This window comes from Hyla sarda, chromosome 1 (assembly GCF_029499605.1).
Source record: "Hyla sarda isolate aHylSar1 chromosome 1, aHylSar1.hap1, whole genome shotgun sequence".
Taxonomy (NCBI): Eukaryota; Metazoa; Chordata; class Amphibia; order Anura; family Hylidae; genus Hyla; species Hyla sarda.
The window spans coordinates 500332201-500356210 of record NC_079189.1 but is presented as its reverse complement, the minus strand read 5'-3'; positions in this window follow the sequence as shown (position 1 = coordinate 500356210).

Genomic DNA, 24010 nt, shown 5'->3' with positions numbered 1-24010 from the left:
TCAGCAGCCGGGATCAGCAGCGCATGACACGGGCATCGTTTCGATGCCCGCGGTTATGCACAGGACGTAAATGTACGTCCTGGTGCGTTAAGTACCACCGCACCGGGACGTACATTTACGTCCTGCGTCCTTAAGGGGTTAAGGTTAAAATGGGCTTGGTCCTTAAGGGGTTAAAGGATCTCACATATTTAAAATGTGTCCCAGAACAGAATATGGGGTTGGGTATCGGATGTATTATGGCACTTTATGGGGAAAAATATATATGTATTTTTTTATTATATTGCAATTTTACTCCCTTTTCCAGTTTCACTGGCAGGCAGTGAAAGGGTTACTAAGGTTACAGACATTACATCCATGTCACAAAAATAAGAAAACACTGTCATATTCTTAGTATTACCCTCCATAGAGAAGCATTCTTGAAATATTTTAATCATACCTTCAGGAGTGGACTGGCCAGCCGGTCCAATCGGCCCTCGTCCAAAGGCCCAGCCGGGAAAAGGGCCCACGCTGTCCGCCGCCTGTCACATTAAATAATTTTTTTTTTTATGTAATTGCCCACAGCCCGTGACACCCGGGCCCGGCACCCCGACCGCTGTTTCTGTGTTTAAGCCGGCGGGGAACGATGTCACTGGCTGCTGTGTCTCATCTCCCAGACAGCCACGGCAGCCCTGTAAGAGAACCGCAGTGGCTGCCTGGGAGCGGCGCTTAGGTCACGTGAACTTCACATACGGCAGTGCCAGAGTTTACTGCTGCCGCCGAAGAACAGTGCACCTGGCCTTCTTGTCCTCTATGTACGGAGCCCTGCTTGTCCTCTGTGTCCAGGAACCATGCTTGTCCTCAGTGTCCGGGAGCCATGCTTGTCCTCAGTGTCCGGGAGCCATGCTTGTCCTCAGTGTCCGGGAGCCCTGCTTGTCCTCAGTGTCCGGGAGCCCTGCATGTCCTCAGTGCACAGTGCCCTGCTTGTCCTCAGTATCTGGCAGCCCTGCTTGTCCTCAGTGTACAGAGCCCTGCTTGTCTTCAGTGTCCGGGAACCCTGCTTGTCCTCAGTGTACAGAACCCTGCTTGTCCTCAGTGTACAGAGCCCTGCTTGTCCTCCGTGTGCATAGCCCTGCTTGTCCTCCGTGTGCATAGCCCTGCTTGTCCTCAGTGTACAGAGCCCTGCTTGTCCTCGGTGTCCAGAGCCCTGCTTGTCCTCAGTGTCCAGGAGCTCTGTGTGTCCTCAGTGTCCGGGAGCCCTGCTTGTCCTCAGTGTCCGGGAGCCCTGCTTGTCCTCAGTGTACAGAGCCCTGCTTGTCCTGAGTGTACAGAGCCCTGCCTGTCCTCAGTGTGCAGAGCCCTGCCTGTCCTCAGTGTGCAGCGTCCTGCATATGTCCTCAGTGTGCGGAGCCCTGCTTGTCCTCAGTGTGCTGAGCCCTGCTTGTCCTCAGTGTGCAGAGCCCTGCTTGTCCTCAGTGTCCTGCTTGTTCTCAGTGTCCAGAGCCCTGCTTGTCCTCAGTGTGCAGAGCCCTGCTTGTCCTCAGTGTGCAGAGCCCTGCTTGTCCTCAGTGTGCAGAGCCCTGCTTGTCCTCAGTGTGCAGAGCCCTGCTTGTCCTCAGTGTGCAGAGCCCTGCTTGTCCTCAGTGTGCAGAGCCCTGCTTGTCCTCTGTGTACGGAGCCCTGCTTGTCCTCAGTGTCCGGGAGCCCTGCTTGTCCTCGGTGTCCGGGAGCCCTGCTTGTCCTCAGTGTCTGGGATCCCTGCTTGTCCTCAGTGTCCGGGAGCCCTGCTTGTCCTCAGTGTATGGGAGCGCTGCTTGTTCTCAGTGTACAGAGCCCTGCTTGTCCTCAGTGTACAGAGCCCTGCTTGTCCTCAGTGTCCGGGAGCCCTGCTTATCCTCAGTGTCTGGGAGCCCTGCTTGTCCTCAGTGTACAGAGCCCTGCTTGTCCTCAGTGTCCGGGAGCCCTGCTTGTCCTCAGTGTCTAGGAGCCCTGCTTGTCTTCAGTGTACAGAGCCCTGCTTGTCCTAAGTGTTCAGAGCCCTGCTTATCCTCAGTGTCTGGGAGCCCTGCTTGTCCTCAGTGTACAGAGCCCTGCTTGTCCTCAGTGTCCGGGAGCCCTGCTTGTCCTCAGTGTCTAGGAGCCCTGCTTGTCTTCAGTGTACAGAGCCCTGCTTGTCCTAAGTGTTCAGAGCCCTCCCTGTCCTCAGTGTCCAGAGCCCTGCTTGTCCTCGGTGTCCAGAGCCCTTCTTGTCCTCAGTCTCCAGGAGCCCTGCTTGTCCTCAGTGTGCAGAGCCCTGCTTGTCCTCAGTGTCCGGGAGCCCTGCTTGTACTCAGTGTGCAGAGCCCTGCTTGTACTCAGTGTGCAGAGCCCTGCTTGTCCTCAGTGTACAGAGCGCTGCTTGTCCTCAGTGTCCGGTAGCCCTGCTTGTCCTCAGTGTCTAGGAGCCCTGCTTGTCCTCAGTGTACAGAGCCCTGCTTGTCCTAAGTGTTCAGAGCCCTCCCTGTCCTCAGTGTCCAGAGCCCTGCTTGTCCTCAGTGTCCAGAGCCCTTCTTGTCCTCAGTCTCCAGGAGCCCTGCTTGTCCTCAGTGTGCAGAGTCCTGCTTGTCCTCAGTGTCCGGGAGCCCTGCTTGTCCTCAGTGTCCAGAGCCCTGCTTGTCCTCAGTGTACAGAGCCCTGCTTGTCCTCAGTATACAGAACCCTGCTTGTTGTCAGTGTATGGAGCCCTCTCAGTGTACAGAGCCCTGCTTGTCCTCAGTGCAGAGAGCCCTCCTGAAGTGCCCTGATCTCTCTGTCGGCTTTCTCAGTCGACATCTGCATAGACCCAAAAACAGGCTAGCCTGGCCAGGTGGGTGGCTTATGAATTGTACAGCTGTATGTATCTTCTACCTGCGTTTCACAGCTCCCAACATGATGGCACAGTCTGACATATGAGTTGTGTATGTGAAATATAACTTATATCTCTGACTGTGCAGTCATGTAGGGGGCGGTAAGAGGCAGGTAGAAGATGGATTAGGCTTCCCAGCAGCACAGAGTATTTCTGGCAGGGACTGTAGTTAGGCAGACAGTCTGACTCACTACAGTTCTCGCCAGAAATACTCTGTGGTGCTGTGATAATTCTGTAATAAATCTAAGAGGCCTCAGCCTCACCCAAGCAAGAGGCAAAAAAGGTGTGGCTTATAAATGGACTAGTTGCTATTTTCTACCTGCCTTTCACCGCTCACTATATGATATCACAGTCAGAGATATGAGTTATATACAGTATCTGACTGTGCCATCATTTAGTGAGCGGTGAAAGGCAGGTACTCACGTGGAAAACTTTTTTTTTAAATCAACTGGTGCCAGAAAGTTAAACAGATATGTAAATTATTCAAACAGTGAGATAGGAAGGGGGGGGGGAGAGCACACAAAAGGCAAACTACACCTGTCCTGGATGTCAGCACGGCCTCAGCAAACCAACTCTATGTCTCCTGTGGGGTGCATGTACACAAAGTATGAAGTATCAATAGTAGCAAACAACAGAGCACGTACGTGCACTCACCGCTCAGTGGAGACCATTGTGTGTAGAAGTCCGGTAACGGGAAGCTGGATCACAGCATCAGCGCAGGTAGAATGGCGCTCGGAGGCTATGCCGGCAGTTTCGCACGTAAGTGCGTGTTTCTTCCGGCCTCACGCACTTGAGGCAGGAAGAAGCACGCATGTACATGCAAAACTGCTGCCGTAGCCTCCGAGCACCATTCTACCTGTGCTGATGCTGTGATCCAGCTTCCCGTTACCGGACTTCTACACGCAACGGTCTCCACTGAGCGGTGAGTGCACGTACGTGCTCTGTTGTTTGCTAGATATCTAAATTATTTCTATTAAAATTTTATAATCCTTCCAGTACTTATTAGCAGCTATACACTACTGAACAAATTATTTTCTATTTGGGATTTCTTTTCTGTCAAGACCACAGTGCTCTCTGCTGACACATCTGTCCATTTTAGGAACTGTCCAGAGCAGGAGAAAATCCCCATAGCAAACATATGCTGCTCTTTCCCAAAATGAACAGAGGTGTCAGCAGAGAGCACTGTGGTCGTGACAAAAAAGAAATCCCAAATAGAAGAGAATTTCTTCTGTAGTATACAGCAGCTAATGGGTACTGGAAGGATTAACAATTTTTAATAGAAGTCATTTACAAATCTGTTTAACTTTCTTAAAAAAAAGTTTTCCACCGGAGTATCCTTTTAAGGTGAGTAGAGGCAGGAGCCAAGTTGGACTGGGTATCACAGACAGAGATCCCAAGTTGGCACAAAAAGGAGGAGTTCAGTGTTTTAAGGCACTTGGTGTAGTTAAGGTGATTGGCATTGCCATCCCTCAAAGTACCCCATAGCCTCAAGCGCACTGCACCCCCTATTCCTTTCTATGGCAAATATTCATATACATACTGGGTGGGAATAGGGGCGGGGCAGAGGTGGGGCCAGGGGTGGAGTCTTACTGGGGGCCCTTGCTTTATTTGGTCCGGGGGCCCTGAGTGGTGTCAGTCCCTGCATACCTTACAATAACAAAGAACACCAGAAAGAGAACTGAGTTTGAGTCTAGAGGGAGGACATCAAGCTGTATTTCTCTCCTCAGATGGAATAGTCAAGCTTAGATAGTCCCGCTAAAAGGATTTATATGCTTTTCAGCAAAGTCACCAAGGGATATCATGAGGATAGAGCTGCACAAGGGCCTCGTGTTTGTCTACACTTGTTTTGTCCCACCTTGGATAATGGACCAATACCCAGCTGTTCAGTTGGGGGAAAGTCACCTGGATGTGCCTTTCAGAGTGGCATGTCACAGTTTTCCATAAAAGTAATTGGAGTGAAGTTCTACAGTTTTTCTAGCCCCGGTTTACCCTCTGTGAGAATTCTTGTTCAGTTACCTCAATGAATTAAGACATTAAGCTAGAGCACCAACAAGTTGTATATCAATGACACACTGTAACAGCACCTCTCCTCTGCAAACACATGGGTAACCTATTCACAGCCACCAGTTTGGAGAGGAACAATTCAACTGTCTGTATTGTATTGAAGATTGCCACTTAACAAATAAAAGACTCCTTATCTCCCTATATTTAGAACAGCTTAAATAGGACATGTGAGTTAGTGCATTCTTTTTATAGCATGCCAATCAATGCTAATCTATATTTCATGTAAAATGTAGGGAATCATTTCAGTAATTGAACTGCAAACCAATAGGGAGGCATGCTTATGGCTGCCACTTCAGCTAAAACATGTAAGCACAAGGCATACAGAAGAACCTCTACATAATTATCTAATAATAGTCTATGCTGCTATATAAGCAAACAAAAATTACAGGACTGCTTATGTAAACCATGTTCTCATTCTATGGATTTATACATAAACCTGGACAAATTACATAGCACTTTTTTTTTTTTTTTTTTTTACAGATCTCACTAAAGCTACGGATTAGGCCTATTGCATATCAGGCCTATACTGTACACGTTAACAATGTCCAATTAGAATTATTATAGTTGTTTTAATATTTGTTTTAAATATTACATGTAATATTCTTTATATTCGTACAAAAATGGAAATGACTTTATTTCTACAATAATATCATATATAAAAGTCAATTATTGTAACGTTTTTCTCTGCCTTGGTTTATTAAATAACCTACATAATAATGTCCTCTACAGTACTGTTAAAAGAATAATGAGATACAGATAATTTCCTGCCCTAAAATCTTGTGATCCACAGTATGAGATTGATAGGAAAGTCCATACCATTCTTAATAGATGATATGAATTTTCCTTGTTCCGCTTTATTCACAAAAGATCTTCAAATTACAATGAAATGTTTAGCAAGTCTATTACACTGGCCTTAGTGTTAAACTGAGATGTGATCTGTCGCAGGCACTTGGCTTATCAGTGATAATGAAATGCTTTAGGAGAAGTGAATTGGAATTATTTCATGGAAATGGGTTGTATATTTGAATTTTTTTTATTAAATTGATGTGAAAGTGAAGTTGTTCCTTAAATTGGTAATCCAAGCATACAAAGTGGACTGGAATACACGCTGGGTACCGTCAAAATAAAAAGTCATATTCCCAGGCCCTGATTCCTGGTGACCCACTTTGGCCAATAGTTGGCCTCGCGGGCTTTACCTGCGAGAATGAAAATTCAGAGGATATAGCCAAAAGCAATGTGGACAGGGAAACGGCAGTTGAAGGGGATCGGAGCAGGTATGTTATATTTTGAGAGCAGGTTCTAAAACCTTTTGTATGTCTGGACTACCCTTTTAAAGATAAAATATATATATATATACATACTCACCTGTTCTTAGTAGGTATTTTCTGCTATTAGGACTGCAACATTGGGAGATCAAGCAGGTGTTTTTTTAGGCACCCTGAACCCATTCAAAATGTTTCCACATGGGAAAATCCCTCTAAATGTAGAAGCATTTTTACTTAAAACATTATTAGGAGTGGCCACAGAAGAGACACAAAATGCCTTCTTGTATCGTCTCTATAGATAACATGGCAGGGTCACTGCTTTATGTCAGATGGAATAAATATGAGCTAAGTGAAAAATATGGTATAAGTTATTACAGTCTTTAGGAGGTGGGGTAGTATAGTTCACTCTTTTAAAGACCATTGGAGTTACAAGGTAGATGCATCCAGACCTTATCTGTGTGCTTAGTGTGTGATTCTAAAGGTTCTGCTGACTATGACTACAGTGAAGCATTACCTGTTTATTTTAGGACTCATTCTCATAGCATTTTCCATCATGGGTGTTCAGACCTTCACTGATCACTAAAATGAGCTGGGGGAACCACGCAGCTCAGCACTTCTCTCCCTGGTTCTCTATTCTCTTCATCCCACTACATAGGATGAATTCTAAATTAAGTCTATGTAGCTTATCTCATGCAGCAAGACAGCCGTGAGCTGTGGGGAGAAGCCCACCCAGTAGGTGTCTGAACACCCAGTCCCCACAGATGAAAAATGTTTACTTGTATCTCTGAAACGTCTGTGAGTGCCCAACAGAACTGTATAGTGCATTGCACTGAGCCAAACTGAGTTTTCCCTTAAAGGGTTATTCCCATCTCAGTTTGTTATTCCTTCATCCTTCATGAATGGGGATGAAATTGCCCCCCAAAATTATGAGTCAATTTTGGCTGGAAAACGTCTTTAATTCCTCCCACTAGAGAGAAAAATAAAGCAACATCCCAAACTTTCTTCAGAATTGGGAAATTTACATCCATAGTCTATACATTTCTAAGAGTTGCACTCTGTAGTTTGAGTTCGGCTCCTAACTTCATATTATTTGCACCATCTAAGGCCTATGATGTGCTATAATTGCACTCTTGAAAATACATTTTTATTTTTTGTAAGGTTATTATTGTCTTCAAAGTGTTTCTCCTTCTCTTTCCTATTGATCTACAGTGATTTGGATGATTCCTATGTAGCCTGTGATTATTCTGTCATTGCACTATGTTTTAAAATCTGAAGGCAATGTAATGTTTAAGTGCTAACAATGACTTGGACCATACGTTCTTATTAAGTGTTTATCCTGTCAATTAAAAGCATTCTCATTTTCATTGATACTGTTAAGATTACATTAAAAACCTATTAAGTATGCAAATGTTTTTTAACACTTATAAATGGATTTGGAAAAGTAGAAGGAGTGTCTCTACTTGAAAACATGTCTGATCCAGCCATGTAGCATATGAGGTTGCAGTAATAATAAATCTCCTGCAGAGGGTTGGAATATGAATAACGTGGAAATATGGAACTGATGAAACAACTGATTAACAAGGGATAATATAAGAATGTGATGCTGGGGAATTAAAGGGGTACTTAGTTGCTAGACATCTTATCCCCTATATCCACCAACAAAACAGAACCAGACTGTGTTTAATATATGAATACAATTTATTAACATATATGCAAAAGACGACATACATTTAAAATGAAAAAGAATAAAAACGGCACTGGAGTCACAACCGCAGAAGATGGGAGACGGCAGGATGAAAGTCAGTAGATGGAGTGCATAATATACAGGGGGAATAAGCACGGTATCTTAATGGTACAAAACATGTGGGACTGGTTGACAAGGACAGTCAAAGAATAAATAATCTTTACATTTCAAGAAGTGAAACCAATATACCGCAAAAGTAATCATATAACCTGTGAAAAGACATGGAAAAGCTAACAATGTTAGACAAACCACACAAAAGGTCCTCCAGCCATGCAGACACACACCTGCCAGCTCCTACCCCAACGTACGTTTCGCCTGTGCTTCGTCAGGGGGCGTGTCTAATGCCCATGCCTGATGGGTATATGAACTATCTCTCATCCAATGAAATGCTTGATGTAACTAGACTGATGCCTCCATTAGACAATCCTAACCATGGACCGCCCACCTATTAAATTACTCCTACCTTAGATAAACCACACCTGTGTAGTAGTAGTGACATCACAGAATGCGACACTGTGTCATCACTGTGTGCCCTAATAACCCCTAGTCAAACCAATGTAAGCTGTCTAGCTCCGCCCAATCATGTGACTAGAATGACGACCATGTGATCCCGCATAACACACAGGGAATCACATGATCTAACTAGTCACAACACAGGTAGTGCATAAACAGGAAGGAGGCATATAGTGCCGCCCCCTATGATGTTTACTTCGGCCCGGTCATGTGACTGTGGCGGCGGTCATGTGATCCCGCGTCATGCTCGGGTAGTCACATGATCGGGGCTGGTTGCGCGTCACTCAATGACATCGCAAGGAGGAGACTGGAGCTGCCGCCCCCTGCAATGTCCAAAGGTGCGCACGCGCATGGAACGTCGTAAGGTAAGTAAAACTGGACAGGGAGGCGTTCACCTCCAGGTCCCAGGAAAAGCGCATGCGCACACAGCGATAACCTGGAGGGCAGCAGCACATGCTGAACCTCCCCAGATTATCACTGAGTAGCGGCTGAATTCGCGCAGCGATGATGACATCTGCTACACAGGGGGAGGTAACAACCCTGATGGTCGGCCGACATGGACATACATGACAGACAACACAAAACATTGAGTGCCCAAAAAAATGTGCAAAACACACGCAAAATGAATAAATAATAGTGCAAAAGGTGAATAAATAAGAGATAATAAAGGACAATAAAAAATATAAAAGGGAATACAGTGATGAGTGAAAAAAAGTTGTGAAAGGAGGGAAGTGCACATATAAAATAGGTAAGTATTACACCAATATAATAACAGTTAACCCCATGTGTCTAAGAGGTTGCACAACAAAAATTAGTCGCGTGCAAGCTGTCACGATTCGGCTAGCTGGTTGTGGATCCTCTGTGTCAGCGAGGGATTGGCGTGGACCGTGCAGGTGGACCGGTTCTAAGATGCTACTGGTGTTCACCAGAGCCCGCCGCAAAGCGGTCGTATCCACTAGCAGCGGCTCAACCTCGCTGACTGCTGAGAAGGCGTGGGACAGAAGGACTAGGCAGAGGCAAGGTCAGACGTAGCAGAAGGTCGGGGCAAGCGGCAAGGTTCGTAGTCAATATGGATAGCAGGAGATCTGGAAACACAGGCTTTGGACAACACTAAACGCTTTCACTGGCACAAGGCAACAAGATCCGGCAAGGGAGTGCAGGGGAAGCGAGGTATAATAGCCAGGGAGCAGGTGGAAGCTAATTAGGCTAATTGGGCCAGGCACCAATCATTGGTGCACTGGCCCTTTAAGTCTCAGAGAGCTGGCGCGCGCACGCCCTAGAGAGCGGAGCCGCGCGCGCTAGCACATGACAGCCGGGGACCGGGACGGGTAAGTGACTTGGGATGCGACTCGCGAGCGGGCGCGTCCCGCTATGCGAATCGCATCCCCGCCGGCAATGTCAGTGCAGCGCTCCCGGTCAGCGGGTCTGACCGGGGCGCTGCAGAGAGAGAGACGCCGTGAGCGCTCCGGGGAGGAGCAGGGACCCGGAGCGCTCGGCGTAACACAAGCAGTGTTATAGGTAGATAATGAAAAATATATATATATAATAAAAATTTAAAAAATTTAAAAATTTAAAAAATTTTAAAAAATTTTAAAAAAAGGAGAAAAAGGAGAAAAAGGGGGAATAATAATGATAATTAATAATGATAATGAATTCATTTATTTACAATACACTAATCATACCTTTAACAAGTGATAAATGTGCAAGCAAATGCAAAAAGGCAACCAAAATAGGGAAGTTGCAGCATAAAAAGGGAAATGTCAAAAGACAAAAAAGTGCCTATGTGTAGCAGCAATAAAAGTGCAAAATGCTTTGATAACAAGGGAGTGGAGCCAAGTGACACACTTAAAAAAGCTTTAAAAAGGGGTTAGGGCATAAGATGTCTGATCGCGGGGGTCCCACGGCTGAGACCTCCTTGCGAACTCTGAGCAGATACCTGGCGTTGTGAATGATCCCCACCATTCATGTCTATTGGAGAGGGCATGATGGCCGTCACGCCCCCCCCAACATAGACATGAATGGAGGGGGCGTGGCATGACATCACGAGCAGGACCTCACAAACGCAGCGTTCTGGACATAATGTTAAGAGTGCCAGACTCACGTGATCAGACATCTTATCCCCTATCCTATAGATCTGTATCTATTACAAGGGAGCATCCTCTACGTTTAGAGGAAAGAAGGTTTCTACACCAGCACAGATGGGGATTCTTTACTGTAAGAGCAGTGAGACTGTGGAATTCTCTTCCGGAGGAGGTGGTCATGGTGAACTAATTAAGAGAGTTCAAAAGGGGACTGGAAGCATTTCTGGAGAGTAATAAAATTACAGGTTATGAATAAAAGATTTATAGGGACAGAAGGTTGATCCAGGGATTTAATCTGATGCCATATTTGGAGTCGGGAAGTAATTTTTTTACCTCTAGTATGAGGGTTTTTTGCCTTCCTCTGGATCAACTCAGCAGGGTCTCAACAGGGAAATAGGTTGAAATTGATGGTCTTTTTTCAACTTATAAACTATGTTACTATGCAACTATGTCTAGCATCGGGGTACCCCTTTAATCCTCTAGCAAAATTATGTAATGGTCCAGTAATCAATATTTTTCCTTTATGATATGTACGGTTCTTATTTTTGGTAATGACAGAGTGCTAAGGAGCACGTTGGTTTATGGCAGGGTACATGTACTGAAGGCAACAGAATTATTCCACCTAGTAGAGATGGGGAGCGATTAGTACAAACTAGTGTTGCTCGCGAATATTCGCAATGCGAATTTTATTCGCGAATATTCGCGAATATAGCACTATAAATTCGTAATTACGAATATTCGTTTTTTTTTTGTTTTTTTTTACTTTATTTTTTTTTTCACAGTACACATACAGTGATCATCCCTTTCTGCTTCCAGCTTGTGTGGTGTAAAGAAGGCTCTAATACTACTGTGTGAGACCGGCGCGCAAATATTTCGCATATGCGAAAATTAGCATATGCTAATTTTCGCATATGCGCATTTTAGCTTATGTTTATTAAGGAATATGCAAATTTTCGCATACGCGAAGTTTCGCATATGCGAAAATAAACCGAGAATATTACGAATGTGCGAATATTCGCGAATATATGACGAATATTCGTCCATATATTCGCGAATATTCGCGAATATTCGCGAATTCGAATATGGCCTATGCCGCTCAACACTAGTACAAACAACCAGATTTTGGATGGTGCAGGCAGTATAAAGCATGTCCTGTGAACATGACATTTTGGTAAAACAACTCTGTTCCATTAGAGATATAAGATTACTCTTTAACCCCTTCCCATAGAATGCCTCATATAAATGGCGGGTTAAACATAAAGATAAGCGAATCGAAGCTGACGAACCCAAATTCGTTACGAATTTCAGGAAATATTCGATTTGCAATGAATGCGAATATCGCCTCGATTCTATCGCTTCATTAAACTCCATTTTACAGCGTTCCAGGCTCCTGGGCATCTAAAATGGTGGATCCACATGTCAGTACATGGGGCAAGGGACGCTGGGAAGGCGAAAAGGCAAGGCAGGAAGGGAATTGGCGGGATGACCCTGAATCACATGCAGGATGCAGCAGCCAGTCACCCCTGTGATGTCATAGCCCTATATAATCGGCAGCCATATTGCGGCAAGCCACTTCATACATTACACTGCAGAGAGATGAGACGCAGAGCCTGTGTGTGTGTTACAGCAGAGAAAAGTGCATTCCAGCAGCGTTTTTTTTTTACATCTTCCTAGTCACATCAGCGTTCTCGTGGACGGAGAGCATTGTTTTTTTCACTGAAAAGGATTTTTACTGCAGCTGCAGACATTAACCTCCCAGTCACTTTCTTAGGCATAGTATTACAGAGAGGGGCACATAGCTGTGTGTTGCCTCATACATTTCAACAAGCTGCCTCAACTTCATAATTCTTAGCAGAGGAGGCAGGAATAATTTTTCAGCACAATTCAGTGTCTTTGTTCCACAAATCATCTACTGATTATACTAGTCTGTAGATGGTAGTTCATTCCTAATAGTCTGTGACAGAGTTCAATTTTGTGTTGGCTGCAGGATTGTTGTGTACTGCTGGTGTTTTACAAAAATATATATTTTTTTAAGGATACTGTAGCGCATTTTTCTGCCCTCATCAGTGCATATCGCATAAGTACATCTAAGTAGTGTACTATTTTGTACCTGTTAATCTGTCAAGTGCCTACATACTGTGAAAGTCCAGGCAAAAGTACTCATCAGTTGGTGTTGTACTCAGATACTTTTTTAAGTGTACTATAGAGCATTTTTCTGCCCTCATCAGTGCAGACTACATACCTACATCTAAGTAGTGTACTATTTTGTACCTGTTAATCTGTCAAGGGCCTACATACTGTGAAACAATAGCCAAAAGTAATCACCGGCTGGTGTTTTACAAAAATACAGAGTTTTTAGGCGCATTGTAGCGCATTTTTTCTGCCCTCATAAGTACATACCGCATACGTACATCAAAGTAGTGTACTATTTTGTACCTGTTAATCTGTCAAGGGCCTACATACTGTGAAAGGACAGCCAAATGTAATCACCGGCTGGTGTTTTAAAAAAAATTACAGAGTTTTTAAGCTCATTGTAGCTCCCATTATCAGCTAGCGATAGCAACCCATCTGCCGTCATCGATTGGTTAACACGGTCATCCACTTCATGAAAAGTGACATCTGACACCCCCAGTCAACAGTCGGTGGGTTCCTCAGACACAACCCTCAGTTGGCATGGCCCGGGAGCAGTTCCTGTCCTCCCATTGCCTCTGTCCTATGCTGTTCCCTCTCCTACAGAAGTATCTTATGCTGTGGGTTCAGCTCCACTATTCACTGAGGACGCTCTAATAGAGGATAGTCAGCAGCTACTGCCCAGCCAAGAAGTGGAGGAGACATCTGCTGCTTCCTCCGCTAGGCGGGCAAGTAGTGATGAGGAGAGTGACGTGGGAGGCGGTGTTGCCAGGGTTCAGGGTCCTGAAGCAGACACTGTTGAGGAACATGAGGAGGACATCAGTGACATGCAAACACTTGTTGATGTTGATGATGAAGCCGATGGCAATTGGGAGCGTGTTGCAGAAGGGGCTTCCTCATCATCAGGAGAAGAGAGTTGCAGGTTGCCCATGAGGCAGCAGCTGAGCCAGCAAGGCGGTAGCATGGTTGGCAGGCAGTGTGGTGACAGAAGTGGAAATTCTGGAGCAAAACGTGCCCTGGGGAGACCACCTGCTTTGCGGCAGCCTACCTTCCCGGGAGGTCGTGGAACAATGGTTCCTGGAGACGGCAGCAGTAGCAGTCAATTAGTGCGGACTGGTGATGGAAAAATCAGTTACTCGGTGGTGTGGCAGTTTTTCATCAAGCATTCGGAGGAGGTTCACATAGCCACATGCTAAATATGTCGGCAGAAGGTGGAGCATGGCCAGGGTCCCAATGTTGGCCCCACGGTCCTGCGTCAACATATGCTTCCCCACCATAAAGTGGCCTGGGAGAACCGTGGCTCCAATGTAGTCGTCCAGCCTGCTGCATCACCCAGTGGCAAGCTGCTCCCTCCTTCAGCCAGCCAAGGCTCACCACCTCAGCCAAAAGGAGCTGTGTGTCATACCCTCCTACTGTCGCTACAGATGTTCCTGCTTCTCCCACATTTAGTCAGCCATTCTGCCAACAATCCATCTGCAAAGCCATGTCCAAGAGACAACAGTATGCGTCCACTCATCCAACAGCGCAGAAGCTGAATGAGCTCCTGTCTAAGTTGCTGGTGCTGCAGTCCCTCCCTTTTCAAGTGGTGGACTCTGCCCCTTTCAGAGAACTGATGGCTTGTGCTGAGCCGAGGTGAAGAGTGCCAAGCCATCATTTCTTTGTGAAGAAGGCAGTACCAGCCCTGCACAATTTTGTGAAAGAGAAGGCGGGCCAGTCCTTGAGCTTGTTGGTGTGTACCAAATTGAACTGCAGCGCTGATGTCTGGTGCTGTAACTACGTTCAGGGACAATACATGTCCTATTCGGCAGCGGGATGACTTCTGGCTCTCCACCTTGTTGGACCCTCACTACTGGCACAAAATGGGGGCCTTTTTTAAACCCACTGAGAGGGAGGACAAACTGACCTACTACAGAGAGATCCTACGTAGTCAGTTGGTTGATGCCTATCGGCACTCCTGCTGCTGACTACTCCTGTCTGTGTCATTCAGCAACTACATGGTTTAGTGATGCTGCTGGGCTTGGGCCTTGCATTTTTGGATGGTAGCACTAGCTAACATGCATCTTCAATAGAGATTTCAACATTCACCTTTTAATGTTAAAGGGATATTCCACCCCTAGACATTTTATCCCCTATCCAAAGGATAGGGGATAAGATGTCAGATCGCCGCGGTGCCGCTGTTGGGGACCCCTGGGATCCCCGCTGCGGCACCGCGCTATCATTACAGCACAGAGCGAGTTCGCTCTGCACGTAATGATGGGCGGTACAGGGGCCGGAGCATTGTTACGTCACGGCTCCGCCCCTCGTGATGTCATGGCCCGCCCCTTTCGATACAAGTCTATGGGAGGGGGCGTGGCGGTCATCACGCCCCCTCCCATAGACTTGTATTAAGGGGACGGGCCGCGATGTCACGAGGAGCGGAGCCATGACGTCACGCTGCTCCATCCCCCGTATCGCCCGTCATTACGCACAGAGCAAACTCGCTCTGTGCTGTAATGATAGCGCGGTGCTGCAGCGGGGATCCCGGGGGTCCCCAGCAGCGGGACAGCGGCGATCTGACATTTTATCCCCTATCCTTTGGATAGGGGATAAAATGTCTAGGGGCGGAATACCCCTTTAAGGGTTGTGAACCCCTTTTGTGTACTCATGTTGCTGCTTGCTCCTGTCTGTGTCATTCAGCAACTACATGGTTTAGTGATGCTGCTGGGCCTAGGACATTATCTATATATGTTTATGGCAGCACTAGGTACCATACATCTTCTATGAAAATTTCTAAATTCATATTTTATTCTTAGAGATTGGGAGGCCCTATCGTCTCCTCATCTGCCGCCAACTCCAGGCTGTGCCATTCAGACACTATATGGTCTCCTCATGCTTCAGCCAACTCCAGGGTATGTCATTCAGCCAATATATGGTTTACTGATGCTGCTGGACCTGGGTCTGGGAATAAAAAAATTGTTATGGTAGCATATCTTAGGGATTGTGAAGGCCTAGTGTCTACTCATGCTGCTGCCAAATCCTGGCTGTGCCATTCAGCCACTATATGATCTCCTCATGTTGCCAACACCTCCACACTGTGTCATTCAGCCACTATATGGTATCCTCATGCTGCCAACACCTCCACGCTGTGTCATTCAGCCACTATATGGTCTCCTCATGCTTCAGCCTCATCCAATCTATTGAGGCTCTCTGTAGGCCAGAAATAGCCGTTTTGAAAATAGATTTGACGCAAATAAATTCGGATCTAAACAAATTTTTTCACAAAATTCAGCGAATCAGCAGAATCAAATTTTTCAAAAGTTCGCTCATCTCTAGTTATGCAGCTAGTTCGCACATCCCACCATTTATATAAGGGATTCAGTTAACCGGCGTTGTGCGGCATCGCACAGGTTAACAAGCAGAAGTCCTGCTCTTACCAGCAGGAGACAACTTCTGCCTGACATCCCAGGACCATATGTGATTGGTCCTGGTCAGCGATCACTGTGATTGGTCCTTGTGAGCCATTCACAGTGTCTCAGCTGACCGGCGAATCGCAGGGCAGGGGCGGTGGGGTGAAAGTTCAGATCTCCCGCTCTGCCTGCCCTTGGAAGTCGGGGCAGAGCAGGGGAAGAGGGTGGCAATGATGCAGGGGGGACCGGCGGCAGTTACCTATTGACACGCGGTGACCTGGGACCAGCAGCAGAAAGGAAGCGCAGGCAAGTAGAGGCAGCGGCGGCGACATCAGAGGCAGCAGTGAAGATCACTGTAAAGTGATCTTCATTGCTGCTTCTAGAAGTTTCAAAACTACAACTCCCAGCATGCCAGAACAGCCAACTATGGCTCCTTCACTTCTGAGCATTGTAGTGCGCTCACAGAGCACTTTACGTCCACATATGAGGTGTTTCCATACTCAGAAGAAATGGGGTTACAACTTTTAATCGGCATTTTCCTCTTTTACCACTTGTAAAAATGGTAAATTTGGGGGGGAAAACTGCAATTTAGTGAAAAAAAATGTCATTTACACATCTGATTTTAACGAAAAGTCGTCAAACACCTATGGGGTGTTAAGGCTCACTGTACTCCTTGTTCGTTGCCATGAGGGGTGTAGTTTCCAAAATAGTATGCCATGTGTTTTTGTGCTGTTATGGCACCATAGGGGCTTCCTAAATGCGATATGCCCCCCAAAAAACATTTCAGCAAAATTCACTCTCCAAAATTCCATTGTCGCTCCTCCCCTTCTGAGCCCTCTAGTGCACCCATAGAGCACTTTACGTTCACATATGAGGTATTTCCTTACTCGAGAGAAATTGGGTTACACATTTTACGGGCTTTTTCTCCTTTTACCCCTTGTAAAAATTCCAAAACTGGGTCTAAAAGAACACGTTAGTGTAAAGAATGGTGATTTTCTCCTTCACTTTGCTGCTATTCCTGTGAAACACCTAAAGGGTCAACAAACTTTCTGAATCATTTTTTATATTTTGAGGAATGCAGTTTTTAATAATGGGGTAATTTATGGGGTATTTCTAATATTCACTTCAAAACTGAACTGGTCCCTGAAAAATTCTGATTTTTAAAACTTTGTAAAAAATTTGAAAATTGCTGCTGAACTTTGAAGCCCTCTGATGTCTTCCAAAAGTAAAAACATGTCAACTTTATGATGCAAACATAACGTAGACATATTGTATATGTGAATCAATATATAATTTATTTGGTATGTTGTGGTTCGTGGCTTGGGGTAAGCCATGTGCCTCAGGGGTTAACAAAAATGTCTGCCAAACACCTGGTGAGTATAAACCCAAAATGTCCGACCAAACCATGTGGTCAGTGAATACAATATTACAAAGCCCAGGTAAATTAGACACTTTAAGCAGAATTAGTGGAGCCTAAATGTATTCATAAGAACCCAAAGCCAACCTATTAATTTGAGGAATTCTGGCAGAGTTATGTCCTAACAGTTAACAAAAAATATTGACAATCACTCAGAATGCAGCAAGAGATAATAATGTTTAATAAGATAATAAACATATTCTAATTAAACACTTGTAATACTAACTGGACAATTATCTATGCAGTACTAAGTACATATCACATGATGGCCATAAAGGCAGATCAAGGCGATCCAAGTGATTTCATCTAGACAAATATAAAATGCACAGAAATGATACAGTTTTATACTTAGCATCCCAGGATCTTAGATGAAAAATGTAGATGGAAGTTTCAGCTGTTCTGGCGGATGGATTGGCATTTGTTGACCCATGAGGTCCTGTAAGCTTGAGGCCTCCATCTTGGAAAATGTTCCTGCCACAGCCACAGGGGGATAAGGAAAAAGAGACCCCCAACAATGACCAGCAAAGTCTTTTATCTAAAAGAAGCCCCCCCCCCCCCCCCCCCACACACACACACACACAGATTCTACCCCCTCCAGGTTATTCCCTATCCATAAAACACCTCCTAGAAGCAGCCAGGCCAGTCTATGACAAAAGACAGGATGTTACATTGAAATGAACCCTTCCTGTGTTGAAAAGGTGGCATTTAACTCTGTGAAGCTTATGGGCATAAAAACACAAATATAGCAAATAAAATGTATTTCATATTTATATCCATAACAGTAACATAACAGAGCTTCAAAGTTAGAAAAATGCAAAATTTTCACATTTTCCATAACATTCTGGAATTTTTCACCAATAAATGATGCAGCTATCAACAAAAATTTACCCCTATGTTAAAGTAGAATGTGTCGCGAAAAAAGAATCTCGGAATCAAATTCAGAAGTAAAAGCATCCCAGAGTTATTAATGCTTAAAGTGACAGTGGTCAGATGTACAAAAAATGATCTGGTCCTTTAGGTGAAATGGGCTTGGTCCTTAAGGGGTTAAGGGCTCTTTATAGCAACAGGGGGTCACATTATCCCTTGCATTATTGTCAAAGCTGTCTGGCACCTGAGGATCTAGGAGAAATGTCTCCTTAGCTATTGATTCTTTCACAATAAATGGCTTTTTGATCATGTAGCTTGACTGTGCATTCCTTCAAGTATTTATTTTTTATCGAATTGCTAAACTCACACCTCCTGTGGTACAACCGTCAATGCAGAGCTTACCGATTGCCACTATTTTATGTTGTGATGGACATCTAGGTGCAATTTGTCGGGCCTGTTTCCTGCTGTTTACTGGCTGTACAAATACAAAGGAAAGACACATTCACTCCTTTCAAATCTATGTTACTTCTGAACAATGCAAAAAAGAGAAATTAATTTCCTGTGAAGAAGATGATATAAGTGTCCTGTTACTTTGCCATTGAAAATATAATTTTTCGAAGGAGCAACATTACATTGTGAATAATCCCTCTGAACTACATTTAGAATGTGATAGAATATTCTCAGTGTAGTAGGGCTGAGTTTGTTGCTTAACACAGACAAAGAGATTAAAGGGGTACTCCTCCCCTAGACATCTTATCCCCTATCCAAATGATAGGGGATAAGATGTCTGATGTCCCCAGTGGCTGGACCCCCGCGATCTCCCTGCTGCACCAGGCGTTCACGGGAGGCTCGTGATGTCACGGCCACACGCTCTCAATGCAGGTCTATGGGAGGGGGAGTGGCCATGATGTCACATACAGACGTGGCCTTGATGTCACAAGCGGGCATGACCTTGATGTCACGAACCTCCGTCCCGCATCACCAGTCATTCGGCACAGAGTGAAGGCAGCTGAGATCCTTTGCATCTTTTGGATCGAGGATAAGATGTCTAGGGGTGGAATACCCCTTTAAGTATTCTAAAGTGCTCACAAAAAACTTTTACCACAGCAATTTAACAAATAAATTCTGATTGATTGCTATTGACAACAAAGAGATTTTCTTTAAGTAAATGAGGCCCATGTTTCCACACTACTGTGCCCTTGATATCAGGCGCCCTCACTGCTGAGCCTTTCACATTAGTTCCTAGTTACCATTCTCTGCTGTTTCATATTCAAACTTCTCACCCTCCTATAACACTCCTAGTGCTGCAACTGAGCATGTGCGACCAGCAACCTAAAGTTGAACTACAGGTCATAAACCTAGGCAATCAGCTGTAAACATGACATTTTGGGCAAATAAGTAATGGGGGATTATATGAGAAACAAAAAAAAATGTTCACTGTATATTAGGGATTTGTATTCACTGAAAAAAGTAAAATTTGATTAACTGGACTATCCCTTTAAGAGACTTGTCACCATGCCACTATTTATATTATCAGCTTCACGGTATAGAGCATGAAGAGATTAGAAGATGGATATATACAGTATCTTTGTGAAAGAAGATTTAGTATAATTTGTAACGTATTGATTGAAATATCCAAACTTTCTATAATTAGGAGTCCAGTTGACAGTGTTAATCTGTGATAGGACCACCCACTAGACACGGAAATATCTGAGAGTTAGTTATACCAAAGATATATATGAATCTGCTCAGCTCCTCCAGCTCTGTAAGATGATACTAGATAGCATTTTCATTGTAACAGATTCCCTTTAAGTCTCTGTTAACATCAAAGTCCTTGTCATCCATGTGCAAAAATAATTTTCAAAGTGGAATTCCAGCCTTCATTTTATTTTTTTTTCAAAAATGAATCAGGGTGCTATAAAAATTAAAAAATAAACTGTACTCACCTTCCTCAATCATTTGCAGCCGCTGTCCCAATGGCTTCTAGACCCCCTGCTCAACTTGGTTTTCTGGTTCCTGTGATGCTTTGTCTGTGCAGGAACTGGCCTCTAGGCAAATCACTGACTGCACAGATGACCTGGCTCAACAAGCAATTTGTGGGCTGTTCCTGCAAGGACAACTCTTGACTCAATTTTTAACAAGGACCTGTCATCACATTCATGTTGCATGAACCTTGAGTCATCTGAGCTGTCTTCCCTATACTCAAACAGGGACAGATCGTCCCTAAGCAAGGCTTTTGAGGCCAGGAGAAGATGCCAGATATTGCACCAACGACTCATGGTTCATGCTGCATGAAAGTGATCACAGGTTACCTAAGAATAGAATACCCCTTTTAATTGTGATATTTTTCATTGACTTGATTTGTAGTATTTTCTTGGAAAGACTGCACTATTCTCATTTATAAAAAATATTTGACGTGCTAATGGACACCTAATAACATAAATTTGATAAGAGGATCATAGTGAGAGACCACACTTTATCTTCTCCTTGAATTATAACCCGTTAAGGACATGCACCATAAATGTAAAGCGCTGCATAGCACCTCTTAGCGCACAGCGCTCGCTTCATTCCCGGTGGGTCCCAGCAGCTGTCAGCAGCCGTGGACCCGCCGGTAATGGTTGTCATCAGCGATCATGCTGATGTCTGCCATTAACCCCTCAGGTGCCATGATCAATACAGACCACAGCATCTGCGGCGCGGTACTTATAATGGCTGATCTGATCGCCCACGGCACTGCCGCGGGGATCAGATTAGCCAAGATGGTGGACGGAGGCACTTATAATGGCTGATCTGATCGCCCACGGCACTGCCGCGGGGATCAGATCAGCCAAGATGGTGGACGGAGGTCCCCTCACCTGCCTCCGTCCGTCTCCCGGGGTCTTCTGCACTGATCTGCCTTCCAGCAACCAGAGCAGAAGATCACCGATAATACTGATCAGTGCAAGGCCCTATGCATAGCACAGAACAGTATTAGCAATCTAATGATTGCTATAAATGTTTAAAAAAAAGTTTAAAAAATGTAAAAAATCCCCTCCTCCAATAAAGTTTTAAATCCCCATTTTCCTCCATATTAATACATAAAAGCTTAAAAAAAAGATAAATAATAAACATATCGTTGCGTGCGTAAATGTCCGAACTATAAAAATATAATGTTAATGATCACCTATGGTGAACGGCGTAAACATAAAAAAATTAAATAAAACAATTTAGCTTTTTTGTCTCATCAAACCGCAAAAAAATTTAATAAAAAGTGATTAAAAAGCCAAATATATGCAAATCTGGTACCAAAAAAAACTACAGATTGTGGTGCAAAAAATTAGCTCTCACTCATCCCTGAATATGGAAAAATAAGAAAGTTATAGGTGGTCAAAATGGGGCAATTTTAAACATACTGATTTTGTAAAAAAAAAATAAAAAAAAGTTTGAGATTTTTTAAAAGCAGTACAATAATAGAAATGTATGTAACATGTGTATTATTTTAATCGTATTGATCCAGAGAAAAAAACAAGTATTTTTTACCGTAAAGTGTACAGCGCAAAAACGAAACCCCCCCAAATTTGCTAAATTATGATTTTGGTTTAAATTTCCTCATACAATTTTTTTTGTGGGGGTTTACCATACATTTTAGGGTAAAATGAGTGATGTCATTACAAAGTATAACTGGTCATGCAAAAAACAAGCCCTCATATGGGTCTGGGAATGGAAATATAAAAGAGTTATGAATTTTAGAAGGCGAGGAGGAAAAAACAAAAATGCAAAAATAAAATTAAGTCCTTAAGGTGAAAATGGGCTGAGTCCTTAAGGGGATAATATTGCACAAACTATGCTACCTTATCCAGCTTTACCTTTATTTGTACATATCAGGGTGGGTTTACACTGCATTTTGTTTCTATCTAATGTATACATTGTATACAAATAAAAAGGAAAGAAAAGTGAACATTGACTGATGTTAAAAATTGATGCTGCTCTCTACCATACAGAAAAATCAATCGATTTCCCACTGACTTATATTGTTTATAATATATGTACAATGTATATATATATATATATATATATATATATATATATATATAAATTTTTGTTGTACGCAAGAGCATTGTTGACTATGTTTTTGTAACCATCAAAATAAAACGTAATGTATGTAATCAGTAGAGAAAAGGGAATTTTTGAAAGATTCGGACAATTCGTGGGATTTTCCAAAAAATCTGGTTTGGTCTGAATTTATATGCGGCAAATCTGTATTAAAAACGGCTATTTCTGGCCTACAGAGAGCCTCAATAGGGGTGTAGAACACTTTGCCTTGCTGTAACACGCATAGGGAGTGTGCTGGGGTAGTGAAATAATACTGTTATTCAGTATGACATGCAGATCAGAGGCGTCACTATTAGAATCACTGTCACAGAGAGGCACAATGACAGAGCCTGGAGGTGGCATCAGTACGAGGAGAGCATATAGTGGCTGAATGACACAGTCTGTAGGTGGCAACAGCCTGAGGAGACCATAGGCATCAGATGTGTGGCATCAGGCGGGTGGCAGGATCAGAATAGTAGCTGAGGCAGGTAGGCAGAAGATAACGGTCTCTTTTGTAAAAGTGTTAGTGTGCACAAGTAAGTATTGAGATACTTAACTTTTAATACCGTATATACTCGTGTATAAGCCGAGTTTTTCAGCACGATTTTTCGTGCTGAAAACACCCCCGTCGGCTTATACTCGAGTGAACTCTCCACCCTCAGTGGTCTTCAACCTGCGGACCTCCAGAGGTTTCAAAACTACAACTCCCAGCAAGCCCGGGCAGCCATCGGCTGTCCGGGCTTGCTGGGAGTTGTAGTTTTGAAACCTCCGGAGGTCCGCAGGTTGAAGACCACTGCGGCCTTCGACATCATCCAGCCCCCTCTCACCCCCTTTAGTTCTGTACAGTACTCACCTCCACGCTGGTCCGGTGCTGCAGGACTGTCCGGAGAGGAGGTGGTCCGGTGGGATAGTGGTTCCGGGCTGCTATCTTCACCGGGGAGGCCTCTTCTAAGCGCTTCGGGCCTGGCCCCAGAATAGTCACGTTGCCTTGACAACGACGCAGAGGTACGTTCAGTGCCAATGTACTTCTGCGTCATTGTCAAGGCAACGCCTTTATTCTGGGGCCGAAGCGCAGAGAAGAGGCGCCCCCGGTGAAGATAGCAGCCCGGAACCACTATCCCACCGGACCACCTCCTCTCCGGACAGTCCTGCAGCACCGGACCAGCGCCGAGCGGAGGTGAGTACTGTACAGAACTAAAGGGGGGTGAGAGGGGGCCTGGATGATGTTGAAGGCCGCAGTGGTCTTCAACCTGCGGACCTCCGGAGGTTTCAAAACTACAACTCCCAGCAAGCCCGGACAGCCGATGGCTGCCCGGGCTTGCTGGGAGTTGTAGTTTTGAAACCTCTGGAGGTCCGCAGGTTGAAGACCACTGAGGGCGGATGATGAGAAGAGGATGATGAAGGGGGGGTGTGGGATGATGAAGGGGGTGGGGATGATGACAAGGGGATGATGAAGGGGGGGGGTGTGGGATGATTACAAGGGGATGATGAAGGGGGGTGGGGATGATGTCAAGGGGATGATGAAGGGGGGTGGGGAGGATGACAAGGGGATGATGAAGGGGGTGGGGATGATGACAAGGGGATGATGAAGGGGGGATGTGTGGGATGATGA